Source organism: Chelonoidis abingdonii, chromosome 11 (assembly GCF_003597395.2).
Source record: "Chelonoidis abingdonii isolate Lonesome George chromosome 11, CheloAbing_2.0, whole genome shotgun sequence".
Lineage (NCBI taxonomy): Eukaryota > Metazoa > Chordata > Testudines > Testudinidae > Chelonoidis > Chelonoidis abingdonii.
The window spans coordinates 23,152,081-23,168,803 of NC_133779.1; the positions used below are offsets into that span (position 1 = coordinate 23,152,081).

The 16,723-nt window shown below is 58.7% G+C and overlaps 1 protein-coding gene across 1 annotated transcript in view; it reads right to left on the bottom strand.

The window, feature by feature from the left end:
* The window catches only part of PER1 (period circadian regulator 1), a 370,577-nt gene that overhangs the window by 24,099 nt on the left and 329,755 nt on the right, over positions 1–16,723 (bottom strand). The gene's annotated exons all lie outside the window — the stretch shown is intronic.

Below are 16,723 nucleotides of genomic sequence, written 5' to 3' on the forward strand. Positions count from 1 at the left end.
TATGCTCGGAGCAGGTCCCCCCCTTTAGAACTTTAGCACTAAACTCCCTGAAATCTTGTCTCAGGTACTAACACAACACGATTCAAGAAAGGATTGGACATTCACGTCAATAAGAATATCCAGAGTTCCAAAGTTGATTAGCATTCACTATTGTAAGAGATCATACTACTTATGCTGCCTGGTTTAAACCAATCTCTTCCTAAAGGGATCAGAAGGGGATGTGAGGGACAGATTATCTCACTTCTGTCTACAGAGGGGTTCTTCCACCTTCCTCACAAGAACCTGAGACAACATGCTCATCTAGATCCAGTATGGCATAGCCTTTGCTTTCCTAATGAACCTGCATCGCTGCTCCAGGTACCCCATATTACAGATGGGGAAATCTGAAACCGAGGCAAAAGGTCAACATTTTGGGTGCCCCAAACCATGCACTCAGGTGCACAACTAGCCCCGAAGACAACTGGTCTGGTGTTCAGAGGCCAGTGGCTTCCATAGACTTCTGCTTACAGGGCCTAAATATGGATTTGAGAGTTTACTTTTTGACGTGAAAATTTGGGGAGTAGCTGTGTTGATGGAAAGAGAGTATAAAGATACCTTCCACTTCTGGTCCTGGGCTGCAGGCCCAACTATATGCCATCCTGCCAGCAGCCCCTGATGAAAGGGGTAGGAGCAGGCACAGCTGGCTATTCTTAGACACTAGGCAGCTGAGAGAAGTTTGTTAAATACGTCATTTCTCTCCCTTTGAAACATCCTTCACGCTCTTTAATGTACAGCGTTTCTATCTGCTTGTGCTTATTTACTCATGGTTTGGAGGCCGCCCAAGATGATCTGAAATAGCCCAAATAACGCGACTATCCAGGCATGCTGCAAAAGACCTTTGTTGGGCAGGATCTCTAGAGACAGCTTCCTAGATGAAGGGGTAGGTAGCTGGCTGTCCGAGACCCTGCGAAGCTATGATTTTAACACCGCTCAGATTTTTTTTAATTACATGATTAATTATGCCAGGGTGTATCAGCATGCCAGAAAGGCATCTTCCAGATTTCAAATCTAAAAACAAAATAAATATAGCCCAGGAACTGGGCTGGGGGCTTCCCATTCAGTGTTATAATCTATGCATCCATGTTAGAACGACAAGGGACCCAAGAGAGAATTATTGCGGACGGCACACAGCTCCCTTTCCCTCTGCTTAGCCTCAGAGAGCTGAAATCCAACGACATCTGACCTAGTTACACTGCTCTTTTATGCACGTACCTCTTTTATGCCTGTCACACAGCGCTGCACGGGTGGATTTTAATAGCTTCGCTGAGCCTGTTTTCTGCTCAACTCCCATCCCTTCTGACACCTCTCTCTTAACCAGGGAGAGTTAGCCAAGCTTCTGAGCACGAGGCACTTTTGAACATCTTAGAAGCAACTTTTCAGGACTTTAAGTCTCATTGAAAGTCAGTAAAATGTAGGCTCAGCTCTTCAAAGATATTTAAGCTCCTAACTCATCAGTGATTTCCCTGGAAGTTAGAACACACTGAATCTTGATTTAAAAAATGGTCAATGAGAAAATCCACCATGGCCCCTGGTAGGTTGCTCCTATGGTTAACTGCTCTGTTAAAATTGTATGCCTTATTTCCTCTCTGAATTTGTCTAGCTTCAATTTCCAGCCATAGGAACATGTTGTTCTACCTTTCTCTACTTGATTGAAAAACCCATTATTAAATATTGGTTTCCCACGTACATACTTACAGACTGTGATCAAAGCACCCCTGGTCCTTCTCTTTCTTAAATTATCTAGATCAGGGGTCCCCAACACGGTGCCCGTGGGCACCATTGCGCCCGTGGGAGCATCTAAATTTGCCCACATCCTGGCTGGCAGTTGAGCATCTGCCGAGATGCCGCCGAAAGTCAGCAGCATTTCGGCAGATGCTCGACAGCTGCCACAGTCCTTCGTTTGGCACCCGCCAGACGAAAAGGTTGGGGACCACTGATCTAGATTGAGCTTCTTGAATCTCTCACTCAAAGGCAGGTTTTCGAACCCTGTAATCATTCTCATGGCTCTTCTCTGAACCTTCTCCAATTTATCAACATCCTTCAAAATACAGAGGTAAAATAACCTCTCTGCAGTGCTTTTGGTTTACACATCCTGTTTACGCATCCAAGCACTGCATTAGCCCTTTTGGTCACAGAGTTGCATTGGGAGCTCATGATTCACCTGATTATCCACCACACTCTCCATAATTCCCCCCCCTCCCCCGAGTCATTGCTTTCAAGGATAGTCCCTCCCAGCATGCTTTGTTCAGAAATATACTTTGTTCAGAAAACAGCCTCCTCTGTTACAAATGGGGGTGAAATGCAGCCAACTGGCCTGAGGCCCCTCTCTATGATGTCACCTTACAAAGCAAGCAGATCCAGGCACGAAAAATCTCCAGGAGAAGCTACAGAAGCAGTGGTTTCTTCCCTTGAGCTAGAAGGCAAATACCAGAGAGGGTGACATTCCAAGGGACTCTCCCTTGTTCGGGGCCTTTCTGATGAGAGAGCTTTGTGAAAGATGTGTTTTAATCCAGCTTCTGTGAGCTGTTTGGATGGTTTTTGTGGTCCCGATTGGGCTTGGAGTCTATGAATCCAACCTCACATTTCAGGGCTTCAGCTGGTCACCTGCAAGGGCCAAGAACGGATCCCCCCCCGCCCCACTATGTGTTTGCAATCTCCCCTGCTCCCCCCGAAACATCAACAACTGACCACAGCAGGAGACAGGAGAGTGATCTGAGCTTGTTCAGAGAATCCTCTCTCTGGCTGCCTGGATGCTGTGTCTTGCTCACATGCGGGTCTGATTAATTGACAGATTTGGGGATGGGAAGGAATTTCCTCACAGATCAAATAGGCAGGGACTTTGTATGTGTGTGGGGGGGGGGGGGGGGGGGGGGGGGGTAGGGAATTCATCTTCCTCTACAGCATAGGGTATAGATCACCTAGTCAATTCCCTGCCATTGCGAGGGACCCAGGCTTGGCACTTGGCTCTCTCCTGTTCTCTGCCAGTTTAGCATCCTGAGGGCTGGCATGGTTTGGTCTAACTGAAATCATGAGGCTCAAGGTAGCAGTATCTGGGTGAAATTGACCAGCCTGTGCTCCGCAGACAAGATGATCTGACAGCCCCTTGTAGCCTTAAACCCACTTATAGCTCCTTTGGGAAAGGCACAGATGGAAAAAATCCACTTCACAAGCTCCCCAAACTGGGTCGGTCTTAAAAAAAGGAAAGTCCACCCACTTCTGTTTATTTTTACTCTAGATTTGTTTCCTGTTAGGCACAAAGCACAAGCAACTACAGTCAATTAAGAGCCACACAGAGGCCCATTAGCAAGACAGGAGTCTCTAGGGACTGGCCATGCGGCAATCTGCCTGGCTAGCATCCCTCATTTTCCCCTTATTTACTGCCACCAAGAAACTACTTGAGGCTCAGTGTCACATCCTAGGTGACAAAGGAGAAGAGCACATCCGGGAGGGTGTAGGCTGTGAGGCAATGCCCTCTTCGTGATCTGAAAGTCACATGCCAAAAGATCATGTTAAGATCAGAGGACGCATGAGTCAACAGAGCTGCTGGTAGGAAGGGGGTCAAGCTTAGCCAGGGATCATGCATGGCTAGCGACTGTAGATACCAAACTGTCACTACGAGACCAGGGTGACATTTTTTCAGCTGAAATTTTTGGCCAAAAAAAAGAAAGGTTGAGATTCTAAATGACTGTGTTTCAAACTGTACTTCAAGTTTGATGTGCTAAATCACAAAAATCAAAGTTTTACACTTTGGTTAAATTCAACCTTTTCTGTGACGTGACTTTTTTCCTCCACTGTTCAGTTCACCGGAGTTGCAAAAAATTCTCGTTTCTACCCAAAATGATCCCCCTCACCATTTTTTAGAACAGTCAGAAAACAAACAAACAGTTATTTGCACAATTCTAGTTCTGATAATTTTAATTAGTGTCCTCTTTATAAACCTGCCCTGAAGTGGAGTACCCCAGGTTGCCACGGATCGAGTTTTCTTCTCGAGGAGAGGCCAACCAACTGAGATCCGTGGTGATCAAGATTAAATCAAGAGTGGATGTTTTTTCTTAAGAGATTCTACTCTAGTTTAAACAGGAGATAATTCAGGAAGCTCTCTGGCCTGTGTTATGCAGATCAGACTACAGGATCATAGAGGGCTTAGAATCTATTAAATTTTGCATGATAAACAGCTGGTGCTTAATGAGAGTTGTTAGTCACCAAAATCTTAGTCATATCCTCTCCCCTAGGCCAGGCAGAGATAGGTAGTTACGGCGGCATGTGATTGTGCAGCCAAATCCACGTGGAGTTTAAAGGGCCAATTTTAAAATGCTGTCAGTGGTAGGAGATGAAAACCTGAAGTCATAGAATACTAGGGTTGGAAGGGACCCCAGGAGGTCATCTAGTCCAACCTCCTGCTCAAAGCAGGACCAATTCCCAAGTCCCGAGTAGGCAATAAAATTGAGACACCTCGGCAGAACACAGGTGCAGAGAACAATCAGAGGGGCTCAAGGAATGGGAAAGGAAGTACAGAGGCAACTGAGACACCGTTTCTGTGCCACCTAGATAAAAGAGTTGGGTCTACGGAGGGGACAAAAGGTGCACACTGTCTTAAAACTACACAGAAGTAGGAGCAGGTCATACAGTAACGAGGATGACTCTCCTAGGAGGTTGTTTTGCCAGGGGCTAGCAGCAGAGAGATGCCACAAATCAATGCGAGTACCCTTCACATTTGAGGTTATGCACTACTCAGGATAAGGCAGGACTCTGGCTCTGCAACAGGGCTTAAAAAAGAACCACCTCCTGCTCTAACCACTACAGACCATCCCTTAAGCCAACACCAGGGATAGAAAGTCCCGACTCCCTGTCCTGACCGACCTTCCATGTAACAGCAATGTGGTCTACTGATGACCCCGCCCCCAGGCACCACCTCCCTGCTGGAAAGGAGATCTAGGCAACCTAATGAGCATTGACATCTCAGGTTTTATTAAAATTAAATATATGTTATAATAGTCAAATACTAAAGACAACAGACGCAGACATTCGCTATTTCAAACCCTTTCATATTTAAATTCATTTCACAGAAATGTTACAACAGCAGAGAGCACCAAGAAGCCAGCCTCTTTGTCTGAAACCCTCGCCTCATGCAATATAGTCACATGCAGCACTGCAGAACTGGGGCCAGACAGGAATTCGGCCTGCAGATCGGCCTGCTAACTTGTGCACTGGTATAGGATAAGGGTCGGCAGATAATTTGGCGGCACCACCACCACCACAGCAATAGGCTTTTCGTTGGGATTCGCCGAGAAACAGGTCACGGGTTTGAGAAGGTATTTTTAACTAGTTCGTTAGCACACAGACTTAACCTTGCTGTCTGAATCTGTTAATACTTGAGGCTCAGGTTTTGCTCATACAGGACTTTTCACCAGAGATATTTACAGTATCTGCTGGTAGGTAGGTCGGTCAGTGGCATCGCTGGCTGGAGAATGGAAGAGCCAGACACAGGCATTTCAGAGGCTGCAGATGTCAGGACCAGACAAGCTGTTGGGGTGCCAGCCTCGAAACTGATCAGCCACCAAGCCTCATGGTGACAGGTGGTCAGAGATCTCCAGGAAGGGACACCTCTGCCAACTGCTGCTGATTCGACCCGACAGCCCCCGTCAAGTCTCCCTGCTTCAACGGAGATGAGCAGTGACGAGTCAAGGCCGCAGGCGATCACATCAATCCCGGGTGCCTCGCGAATCTCTCTCCGCAGGTTAATGAGAACCAGGAACTCTAGCTCCAGTGCTATGGTAGAGTCCCATAGAGCTGATGGGAGTCTGATGAGACCAAACAGTTTGTCAGTAACTATCTGCCTGGAGGGGAAGCGCAGCCAGCACTGCGGAGGGGGAAGAGCTGGTTTCTCCTGAGAGTGTTCAAAGCCTTTTGACAAACAGCCAGCCCCAGCTCTTGGGACTGGCCCTTGGAGCCTCACATGATGTAGCAGGTCATGAGGGCGAGGTCCTTCATCTCTGGACTGTAGCCTGCGGGAGAGAGTCACAAAGCCGTGAGTGCAGGCAGAGACGTAACTACACAAGCGATAATGTCAGCCACCCTACTCCTTGGTCCACGCAACCCAGCCAGGCAAATATTTACCAATGAAATGCTGCTGTTTGAGGATTTCCTGTCCCCGCGTTAGAGAGGGGAACAGAGCAGAAAGGAGGGACGGGTACTGATGATGCCCGATCTCCTGCCCCACTTGCCTCCGAGAGCCCCCCACCCCCACTCTAACCCACTGGACCCCACTTCCTTCCCAGAGTCAGGGATGGAACCCAGGAGTCCTGGCTCCCAGCCCCACCTCTTCAACCACACCCCCATCCCCTCCAGAGCCGGGGAGAGAACCCAGGAGTCCTGCGTCCAGCCCCCTGCTCTAACCACCAGCCCCACTCCCCTCCCAGACCGGGAGAGAACCAGAGAGTCCTGGCTCCGGCTCACTAACCCCCACCCCCTCCCCTCCCAGCGCTGGAGAGAACCAGGAGTCCTGGCTCCCAGCCCCCCTGCTCTAACCACAGCCCCCACTCTCCAGAAGCCAGGAGAGAACCAGAGTCCTGATCCCAGGCCTCACTCTCAACCACACAGCCCCACGTCCCCTCCCAGAGCCGGGGAGAACCAGGTCCTGGCTCCCAGCTCACTTCTCCAACACCTACCAGCCCCCATCCCCTCCCAGCGCTGGAGAGAACCAGGAGCCTGGCTCCCAGCCCCCTGCGCTAACCCCAGACAACCCCCCCACTCCCTCCGCGCTAGAGAAACCCAGGAGTCCTGGCTCCCAGCCCCCCTGCTCTGACCCACACCAGCCCCACTGCCCTCCCAGAGCCAGGAGAAGAACCAGGAGTCCTGGCTCCCAGCCCCCTGCTCTAACCACCACCCCACTCCCCTCCCAGAGCCGGGGAGAGACCCAGGAGTCTGGCTCCGCAGCCCTCACTCTTCTAACATCAGACCCACCCACCTCGCCAGCGCTAGGAGAGAACAGGAGTCTGCTCCAGCCCCCCTGCTCTAACCCACCAGCCCCCATCCCTCTCCAGCGCTGGAGAGAACCAGGAGTCCTGGCTCCCAGCCCCCCTGCTCTGACCCACCAGCCCCACTGCCCTCCAGAGCCAGGAGAGAACCAGGAGTCCTGGCTCCCAGCCCCCCTGCTCTAACCACCAGCCCCCACTCACCTCCAAGAGCCGGGGAGAGAACCCAGGAGTCCTGGCTCCCACCCTCACTCTTCTACCACCAGACCCCACTCCCCTCCCAGCGCTAGGAGAGAACCACGGAGTCCTGGCTCCCAGCCCCCCTGCTTACCCACCAGCCCCCACTCCCTCCCAGCGCTAGGAGAGAACCCAGGAGTCTGGCTCCCACCCCCCTGCTCTAACCCACCACCCCACTCCCTCCTCCGCGCTAAGGAGAGAACGCGAGTCCTGGTCCCGCCCCCCCTGGCTCTAACCACAGCCCACCCCCTCCCAGAGCAGGAGAGAACCCATGAGTCTGGCTCCCGGATCATCTACACCCCCGCCGCTAATCAATAGACCCCACTGTTCCCATGGCCAAGGACAGTGTGTGTCATCCCCTCCTGGATGTTGTCCTCTTATGGGGGGTAGCATACCCACCTAGGTGAGGGGTCACAGCTGGGGGGTTGAGCTGAACGTCACCCCCACAGGGTGGGCATGATGGGGGGGAGGAGAGACTTGCATCTCCACATTCAACCCCCCCCCAGAGACCCCAGGTGTGGTGGGGCGCGCGCTGAGGGGGGTGTGATGTGTGACACTCCCCGCCCATTAGCCAAAGTGACGTCAGGCCCTCCCTTCAGATCCTGCCCTTGGCCAAATTGTGGAAACCCGGATGTAGGCGGCTAAGGCTCCGCGCCCTCACTCAGCACCTGCGGCCCCGCCTCGGGTAGGCAGCGCGCGCTCCGACGTAAGGACAGGCGGGGAGGGGGAGGGGAGTTGAAGGAGCGCGCGAGGCACGATACTCACTGGTGATTGGCTCCGCTCTCGCGCGCTACTGCGGCCGCCCGCTGCCGCTTCCTCTCAGGAGCTCTCTCAGCGCCCGCCACAGCGCGATTGCCCGCCTCCTCGGACGTCATCGCCAGGCTCTCTCCTCCCTCTCCTTCCGCCCGGCACATCGCTTCCAGACTCGGGATCGACGGAGGCAGGCCATCGGCGGCCGGCTGCTGCCGCTCCCCTCCTCGGGCCGCCTCCCCGCCCCCGGCCCTATGCTAACTGCGCACGCGCAGCGAGGTGGGCTGCGGCAGAAGGGACACTGACCGCCTCCCAGCCCTGGTCGCGCGCCGAGGCGGCAGAGCAGGCGGTACAAGAGCGTGTGCGCGGGGGGGCGGGCGGCGCCAGGCCGTGCCGCGGCCCGAGGCGCCGGTGGCGCGCGCTGCGGTCGTAGGGCAGGTACAGATGCGCACTCCAGCTCGGCAGCGCCCGTCGACTATCGCGTCTCATGTCGCGGTTCGCTGCGGCGCCGTACCAAGAGGGAAGGCCGCGCGCCGCGCTCGTCGGACCGATCTCTCGCCTAAACGGCTTCCCACGCGGGCAGGCGGCGGTATATAGGCCGGTCTGGCCACGCCCCCTGGTGGGGGGGCGCCTCTCGCGGCCCAAACCCGCCTTCTCCGGACACGTCTGCGCGGGAAATCCGGACCCCTGGGTTCTCTGCGGGGGGGAGTGGAGCCCTGGACTCCTGGTTCTCTGCGGGGGGGGGTGGGAATGGGAGCCCGGACTCCTGGTTTCTGCGGGGGCGGGAGGGGGGAATGGAGCCCGGACTCCTGGGTTCTCTGGGGGGGGGGTGGGAGCCGGACTCCTGGGTTCCTCGCGGGGGGGATGGGAGCCCGGACTCCTGGGTCTCTGGGAGGGGGTGGAATGGAGCGGACTCTGGGTTTCTCTGGGGATGGGAGCCGGACTCCTGGTCTCTGCGGGGGGGAGGGCCGCGGACTCCTGGGTTCTCTGCGGAGCCCGGAACTCCTGGGTTCTCTGGGGAGGGGGGATGGGAGCCGGACACTCCTGGGTTCTCTGGGGAGGGGGGATGGGAGCCCGGATCCTGGTTCTCTGCGGGGGGGATGGGAGCCGGACTCCTGGTTCTCGGGGGAGCAGACGGACTCCGGTTCTCTGGGATGGGACCCCGGACTCCTGGGTGCTCTGGGGAGGGGGGATGGGACCCAGACTCCTAGGTTCTCTGCCGGGGGGATGGGAGCCCGGACTCCTGGGTTTCTGGGAGGGGGGGATGGGAGCCCGGACTCCTGGGTTCTCTGCGGGGGGCGGGGGGGGGATGGAAGCCCGGACTCCTGGGTTCTCTGTGGGGGGATGGGAGCCGGACTCCTGGTTCTCTGCGGGGGGGGGGGATGAGGACCCGGACTCCTGGGTTCTTGATCCAGGGGAGTGGGAGCCCGACTCCTGGGTTCTCTGGGGAGGGGGATGGGACCCGGAGTCTGGGTTCTCTGGGGGGGATGGAGCCCGGAGTCTGGTTTCTCTGGGGGGGGGGGATGGGAGCCCGGACTCCTGGGTTCCTCTGATCGGGGAGATGGGAGCCCGGACTCCTGGGTTCTCTGGGGAGGGGGATGGGAGCCCGGACTCCTGGTTTCTGCGGGGGGGGGGCGATGGAGCCCGGACTCCTGGGTTCTCTGGGATGGGAGCCCCGGACTCTGGGTTCTCTGGCGGGGCGGGGGATGGGAGCCGGACTCCTGGTTTTCTGATCAGGGGAGATGGTAGCCGCTCCCTGTTCTCGAAGGGGGGATGGGAGCCCGGACTCCTGGGTTCTCTGCGGGGGGGGGGGGCGGATGGGAGCCCGGACTCCTGGGTTCTCGGGGATGGAGCCCGGACTCCTGGGTTTTGGTGGGTGTGTCAATGGGAGACCCGGACTCCTGGGTTCTCGGGGGGGGTGTTGGGTATGGGAGACCGGACTCCTGGTTCTCTGATCAAGGGGAGATGGAGCCCCTCCCTTGCCACCCGGCCCCCCCCCCCCCCACCCCACCGGCCTGCCCGCCCGGATTAACATCTCCTGGGTTTGGGGGGGTGGGAGGGGGATTGGGAGGTCCAGATCTTTTTCGTTTTTCCGACATGTATCCTTTTTCTCTGGGTTCTCTGGGGTGGGTGTTGGATGGGAGCCTCCCGGACTTCCCTGGGTTTTTCTGATCAGGGGCAGATGCGGAGCTGGATCCTCGGTTTCTTGCGGGGGGGAGGGGGAATGGAGTCCAACAGACTTCTGGGTTCTCTGGGGGGGTGTTGGATGGGAGCCCGGACTCCTGGGTTCTCCGTGGGAAGCCGGACTCCTGGGTTCTGTCTCCGTCTATGTGCCCTTGGGCCTGTCACAGTGTCACTTTCTCCCGCTGTAAAAAGAGGCTCAGAGCAGCCGACCGAAGGAGCTTGGTTAGGGAAAGCCCAGTGCGGCGCCTCCAGCTGGTGGGCCGAGGGGTTCCCCTAACCCTGGCTCTGTGCCCCTCGCCCCCCTGCGGCTGCTGTGTCCATCCGTCCGAAACCCGTTGCTTCCCCACATGCCTCTGCCGGCCTCCTTTGTGTGCCCCTGGCGCAGCCTTCAGCTGAGATTGGGGCCCCATCGCGCCGGGCGCTGCATGGAACCCAGCCGAGATCAGGGCCCCGTCGCGCTGGACGCTGCACGGACCCCTGGCTGAGATTGGGGCCCCGTCGCGCTGGGCGCTGCGCTTATCCTGGCTGAGACTGGGGCCCTGTCGCGCCGGGCGCTGCGCTTATCCTGGCTGAGATTGGGGCCCCGTGGTGCCAGGTGCTGCACGGAGCCCGGCTGAGATCGGGACCCCGTCGTGCCAGGCGCTGCACGGACCCTGGCTGAGATCAGGGCCCTGTCGTGCCGGGCGCTGCGCAGATGCAGACAGCCTGTGCCTCAAAAGAACGATCAATTTCAATAGTCAAAGGCTAGGTGGGGAAACTGAGGCACAGAGAGGGTGGAGGTGATCGCCCGAGGTGGGGATAGACTCAGGTGCCCACGCCCAGAGCGCCAGCTGCCTGACTGCTCTCTCACTTCAGCTTTCAATCCGGCTGAGGGCATGTCCTGGGCCCATTGGGCCGTGACTGACCCTCCGTGCTTTACAGGGCTGGGCAGATGCCCCCCCCCGGTGGGTCCGGCTGCTGTTCTGACAGGACCCCACGGCTTACGGCCTCCCCCTGCCCCATCCGCGTATTCCAGCTTCCTAACGTGGTTCTTGCACATCCTGTCTTGAACGATCGTGTCATGCGGCTGTTAAACCTTGGCAATGCCCTGCCCCAGAAGTGGCTGCATTCCAGCCTGCGATCCCTAGGCAGCGTTGCTCTGGGACTGTCATCCAGCTGCCATGTGCCACCCCAGAGGTGGTTGCATTGCACTGCTAGGTCCCTAGGCAGCGTTGCTCTGGGGCTGTTACACGGCTGCTGCTTCCCACCCCAGAGGTGGCTGCATTGCAGTGCTAGGTCCCTAGGCAGCATTGCTCTGGGGCTGTTACTCAGCTGCCACGTGCCACCCCAGAGGTGGTTGCATTGCAGTGCTAGGTCCCTAGGCACTGTTCCTCTGTGGCTGTTACACAGCTGCTGCATCCCACCCCAGAGGTGGCCGCATTCCTCGGCGGGCCCTCGATGCTGCCTTAGTTTCCTGCGCCAGAAAGGGGCTGCAGAGGGGCAGTGGCAGGATACCGCAGGGGCAGGATGAGGTCACCCCCCCCAGCTGCTGGTCCAACCATGCGTCACTCGCTCTTCCTGCAGGTGACGGGCCTGGATCCAAGCGGAGTCAGCTTTGGAGACGACAGGGGCCCCAGGGTGGCTGGAGCTGGCAGCAGTCGGAGTCATTAGCAAATAGCTGGGCTCCCTTGTCATCAGCGGGCCTGGGTGGTGGTTAGAGCAGGGGGGGCTGGGAGTCAGGACTCCTGGGTTCTCTCTGGGAAGGGGAGTGGGGGCTAGTGGTTAGAGCAAGAGTGGCTGGGTGCTTGCAGTTGGCCACGGGGTTGGCGCATTGGGCGGCTGTGTGGTTGCGTGTGGCGGTGCAGCCGTCTGTGGCCCCATCTCCAGTGTGTTGCCTGTTGCCCGCGAGCGGGGTTCGGCGATGGTCATGGGGTGGTAACAGGTTTCGGACACCCCTAGACCACCAGGGACCTCGGCCTACCTCGTTCGCTGCCGGCGGCATTGGATTTTACTGGAGTCTCTGGGCTGCGCCTGGGGGCATTGGTGCGAATCGGGGGGCCTGGGAGCTACAGAGGGGATCTAGGGGCCCGTGTGACCCCCGATGCAAATAGGTTCTGGGAAGGGGGAGATGACCCAGCGGCCTGTGCCCTGCCGCATGGCCGATTTCCCAACCTCTGACTCACATGCACCAGCCACAACCCGTGAGTCATTTCCAGCGGGTAAATAAATACACCAGATGCCTACATGCCACATGGCCAGAAAGCTACAGGCGTCTTGTCCCCCGCCCCCCGCCCCTGGGTGGCACAGCTCTTAAACCCCTCCTCTCTGGGACGGGGAATGGACCCAGGGCCTTCTCCCCCCAGGCTCCCACCCAGCCGCAGGGCAGGGACTGGCTGGCGCAGGGGGTCAGGGAATGGGGCAGGGGCCTGTCCCCTCTCGGGGGCGCCGGCTCTGCAGGGCTGGGAGTGGGGCTGGGCAGAGAGGTGCACACCAGGGGTTGGGTCCTGGCCAGATTTCCGAGCTGCGGGCACCGTGCCAGCTTCCCCCAGGATTTGCATAATCCCAGGAACCGGTTTTCCCAGGATTACTCAACCCGGTGCCTGCGGCTGAGATTGTAACCTGGAAAGGGGGCTGAGGCACCCTGCCCTATAGCAAACTGACCCCCTGCCCCAGCTCTGCCACTGCCTCTCACTCCCAACATGCAGCCCCCTTGCTTCCCCCACCCCCCAGCCCTGCAAAATAATCACAGAGTTTTATGGAAGCTGGAAGCCCACCCAACCAGATCTGCCCCCGCCCCCAACACATTGTGCCAGGTGCAGCACAGACCCACGGCGAGCAACGGGCACTGCCCTGAAGACTAGCCAGAGAGATGGGGAAACTGAGGCACACAGCCCCACCCCCCTGTCTCTGGAAATTGAAGCCGCCACGTGCCCGGCCAGCCTCCCTTGGTCACGGGAGGTGCGTTATCCCCACACACTGGCTGAGGAAGCATGAAATTTGTCGGCTAATTACTGGGGGCCTGGCGGCTGGCTGGGCCGGTCCAGCCACCTTCCTGGCAGGGCTGTGACTGGGGTGTCACCGCTCCAGCGGACAGTGCCCAGGGGGAGAAGAGGAAGAGGCGAATTAGTGAACAGGACGTGAGCAGGTGGGTTTGGGATGCGGCGCATGGGGCCGCCCAGCCAGGCGTGAGAAGATGGAAGGGCAGCGATGGCCCATGGGAGTTGGGTGCAGATATGCTATGGGGGGGCAGTGTGGCGCAACGTGCCAGCCCCCGTTCTTGCACTGGGCGGCCTGGCGGCACACAGGGCAAGGGGGTGACAGCCAAGATGTGGAGTGACGTCTGATTGACTCCGGAAAGAGAGAGAGAGTGAGGGGTGGGGGGGTAGTTGTCCCATTGACTCCCGTGGAGTGACTCCTGATTGACTCCGGAGTGAGCGAGCGGGAGATCGGCCCATTGACTCCAGTGGAGTGACTCCTGATTGACTCCGGAGTGAGCGAGCGGGAGATCGGCCCATTGACTCCAGTGGAGTGACTCCTGATTGACTCCGGAGTGAGCGAGCGGGAGATCGGCCCATTGACTCCAGTGGAGTGACTCCTGATTGACTCCAGAGTGAATAAGAGGCAAACTAGGTTTATGGGTCAAGTATTTTGTCCCCTCCGTTATTCTCCGCTGGGCTTAGCGAGATACTGGCACAAGCCAAACTCACTCATATAGCAGACAAACAGCCGGTGTGTCGGATGGACATTGGGGTGTTTGGGGTTTGTTGGGGGGGCAGGGGGCTAGCCACCACTCCAGATCTGTCTTCCAGCCCCCCTGCTCTAACCACCAGTCCCCGCTCCCCTCCCAGAGTCAGGAGGAGAGAACCCAGGAGTCCTGGCTCCCAGCCCCCCCTGCTCTAACCCACCAGCCCCCACTCCCCTCCCAGAGCTGGGGAGGGAACCCAGGAGTCCGGGTTCCCAGCCCCCCCTGCTCTAACTACTGGACCCGATTCCCCTCCCAGTGCCGGGGAGAGAATCCAGGAGTTTGGGCTTCCAGCCCCCCCGCTCTAACTACTGGACCCCACTACCTTCCCAGTGCTGGGGAGAGAACCCAGGAGTCCTGGCTCCTGCCACTTGCTCCCTCTTCCAGGAGCCAGGAAATGCGCTGCCTGCGTGCATGGGCCTGTTGCCACCCCCCGTGTGACTCTTATTACCGATGACTCAGTGGCTCTCTGGGGACTTTCCTGGCTGCTGCAGCCCCTGCCAGCACCCGCCCCGGCCACACGTTGGCCTCGTCCAACCCGAGCACCATGGCCGAAACAGGCCCCCTTTGCGGGGGACGGGCCATCTAGGCCTGATCTCGGCCATGCTCCCACCCCGGGCTCAGCCCAGCGCTTTCCAAGCGTAACCCCACTTGGCCACACGCCACCTGTCTGCCGAGGGGTCCGGGGGACAAGCCAGGACCGGCTGGGCTCTGTGGGGTCAGAGTGGGGTTGCTCAGCAGGGGGATGGGGCTGAAAGCATCCAGGGAAGCAGGATGAAAAGTCAGCCTTAGGTAGGGGTTAAAAACCACAGCCACTAAATCGGGAGGGTGACGCCGCAGCCCCACTTGGGGGGAACCCCACTTGGCTGGCTATTCAGGGACCCCTTGCCCAGCATGGAGATGCGGCCACCTCTGGGGCAGGGCAGCTGCTTACCCAGGGACCCCTCGCCCAGAGCTGAGATGCGGCCACCTCTGGGGCTGGGCGGCTGGTTACCCAGGGACCCCTTGCCCGGAGCTGAGATGTGGCCACCTTTGGGGCGGGGTGGCTGGTTACTCAGGGACCCCTCGCCCGGAGCTGAGATGCGGCCACCTGTGGGGCAGGGTGGCCGGTCACACAGGGACCCCTCACCTGGCCACGTGGCCCCTTCACTGCCCTCTACCGGCTCGCTGGAAGGTCGGCGGCACCAGGGTCAGTTGGTTACTAATTTATTATTTTCCTTTTTACATTTCAACCTTCTTCCGACAAGAGAGCGAAGCTTCCACAGCCGAACCCCAGGGATCTAGAGGGCTGGGGGGTGGGTGTCTGTGTGGGGTGAATCTACAGGGCAGGGGGGCCCAGCAGAACGACCTGCAATGCACCGCATCACCCGGGAGGGGAGGCCTAGCCCTGAGATAGACCCACACCTGGACCCCCCCCCCCCAGCTCTGCTGGTGCCCCTCACTCCCGACCCGCGGCCCCTGCTAGCCCAGCCCTGCCCCCCTCAGCTCTGCTGATGCCCCTCACTCCCGACCCGCAGCCCCTCCGCTATTTCAGGCCTTGGGCTATTCTAAGCTCCTCTCGCGCTGCTGCAGAACCAACACCCATTCAGCCGCAGAACCTGCCTTTCAAGTGGCTCATTATGAACAGTGGAGAACATGGCCAAGGTCACAGACTGCATCAGCTAGGAATAGAACCCAGGAGTCCTGGCTCCCAGCCCCGCCTGCTCCAATCCACCAGCCTCCACTGCCTTCCCAGAGCCAGGGAGAGAACCCAGGAGTCCTGGCTCCCAGCCCCCCTGCTCTAACCCACCAGCCTCCACTGCCTTCCCAGAGCCAGGGAGAGAACCCAGGAGTCCTGGCTCCCAGCCCCCCTGCTCTAACCCACCAGCCTCCACTGCCTTCCCAGAGCCAGGGAGAGAACCCAGGAGTCCTGGCTCCCAGCCCCCCTGCTCTAACCCACCAGCCTCCACTGCCTTCCCAGAGCCAGGGAGAGAACCCAGGAGTCCTGGCTCCCAGCCCCCCTGCTCTAACCCACCAGCCTCCACTGCCTTCCCAGAGCCAGGGAGAGAACCCAGGAGTCCTGGCTCCCAGCCCCCCTGCTCTAACCCACCAGCCTCCACTGCCTTCCCAGAGCCAGGGAGAGAACCCAGGAGTCCTGGCTCCCAGCCCCCCTGCTCTAACCCACCAGCCTCCACTGCCTTCCCAGAGCCAGGGAGAGAACCCAGGAGTCCTGGCTCCCAGCCCCCCTGCTCTAACCCACCAGCCTCCACTGCCTTCCCAGAGCCACTCTAACCACCAGCCCCCACTCCCCTCCCAGAGCTGGGGAGAGAACCCAGGAGTCCTGGCTCCCAGCCCCCCCACTCTAACCACCAGCCCCCACTCCCCTCCCAGAGCCGGGGAGAGAACCCAGGAGTCCTGGCTCCCAGCCCCCCCTGCTCTAACCACCAGCCCCCACTCCCCTCCCAGAGCCGGGGAGAGAACCCAGGAGTCCTGGCTCCCAGCCCCCCCTGCTCTAACCCACTCCGGAGTTTAAAACCCATCTGGTGGGATCTAAGAAAAACGCGCCCCCTCCTGGCTGTTGAGGTGCACTGCAGGTTCACACAGGGTCTGCGGTTCAGGGTGGGAGGGAACCGTGCCCAGACCCTGGGTCAGAGCTGGGGCCGATTGGTGCAGCTGCGAGGGAGCGGGTGCCGTGCTACCTCACAGGCAGAGTTACAGCGACACGCTCAGCAGCTGTTCCCCAGAGCTGGCGAGAGATTGGATCTCGTTCAGCGCCGAGATGCGGCCACCTCTGGGGTGGAGCAGCTGGTTACCCAGGGACCCCTGGCCCAGCCCTGAG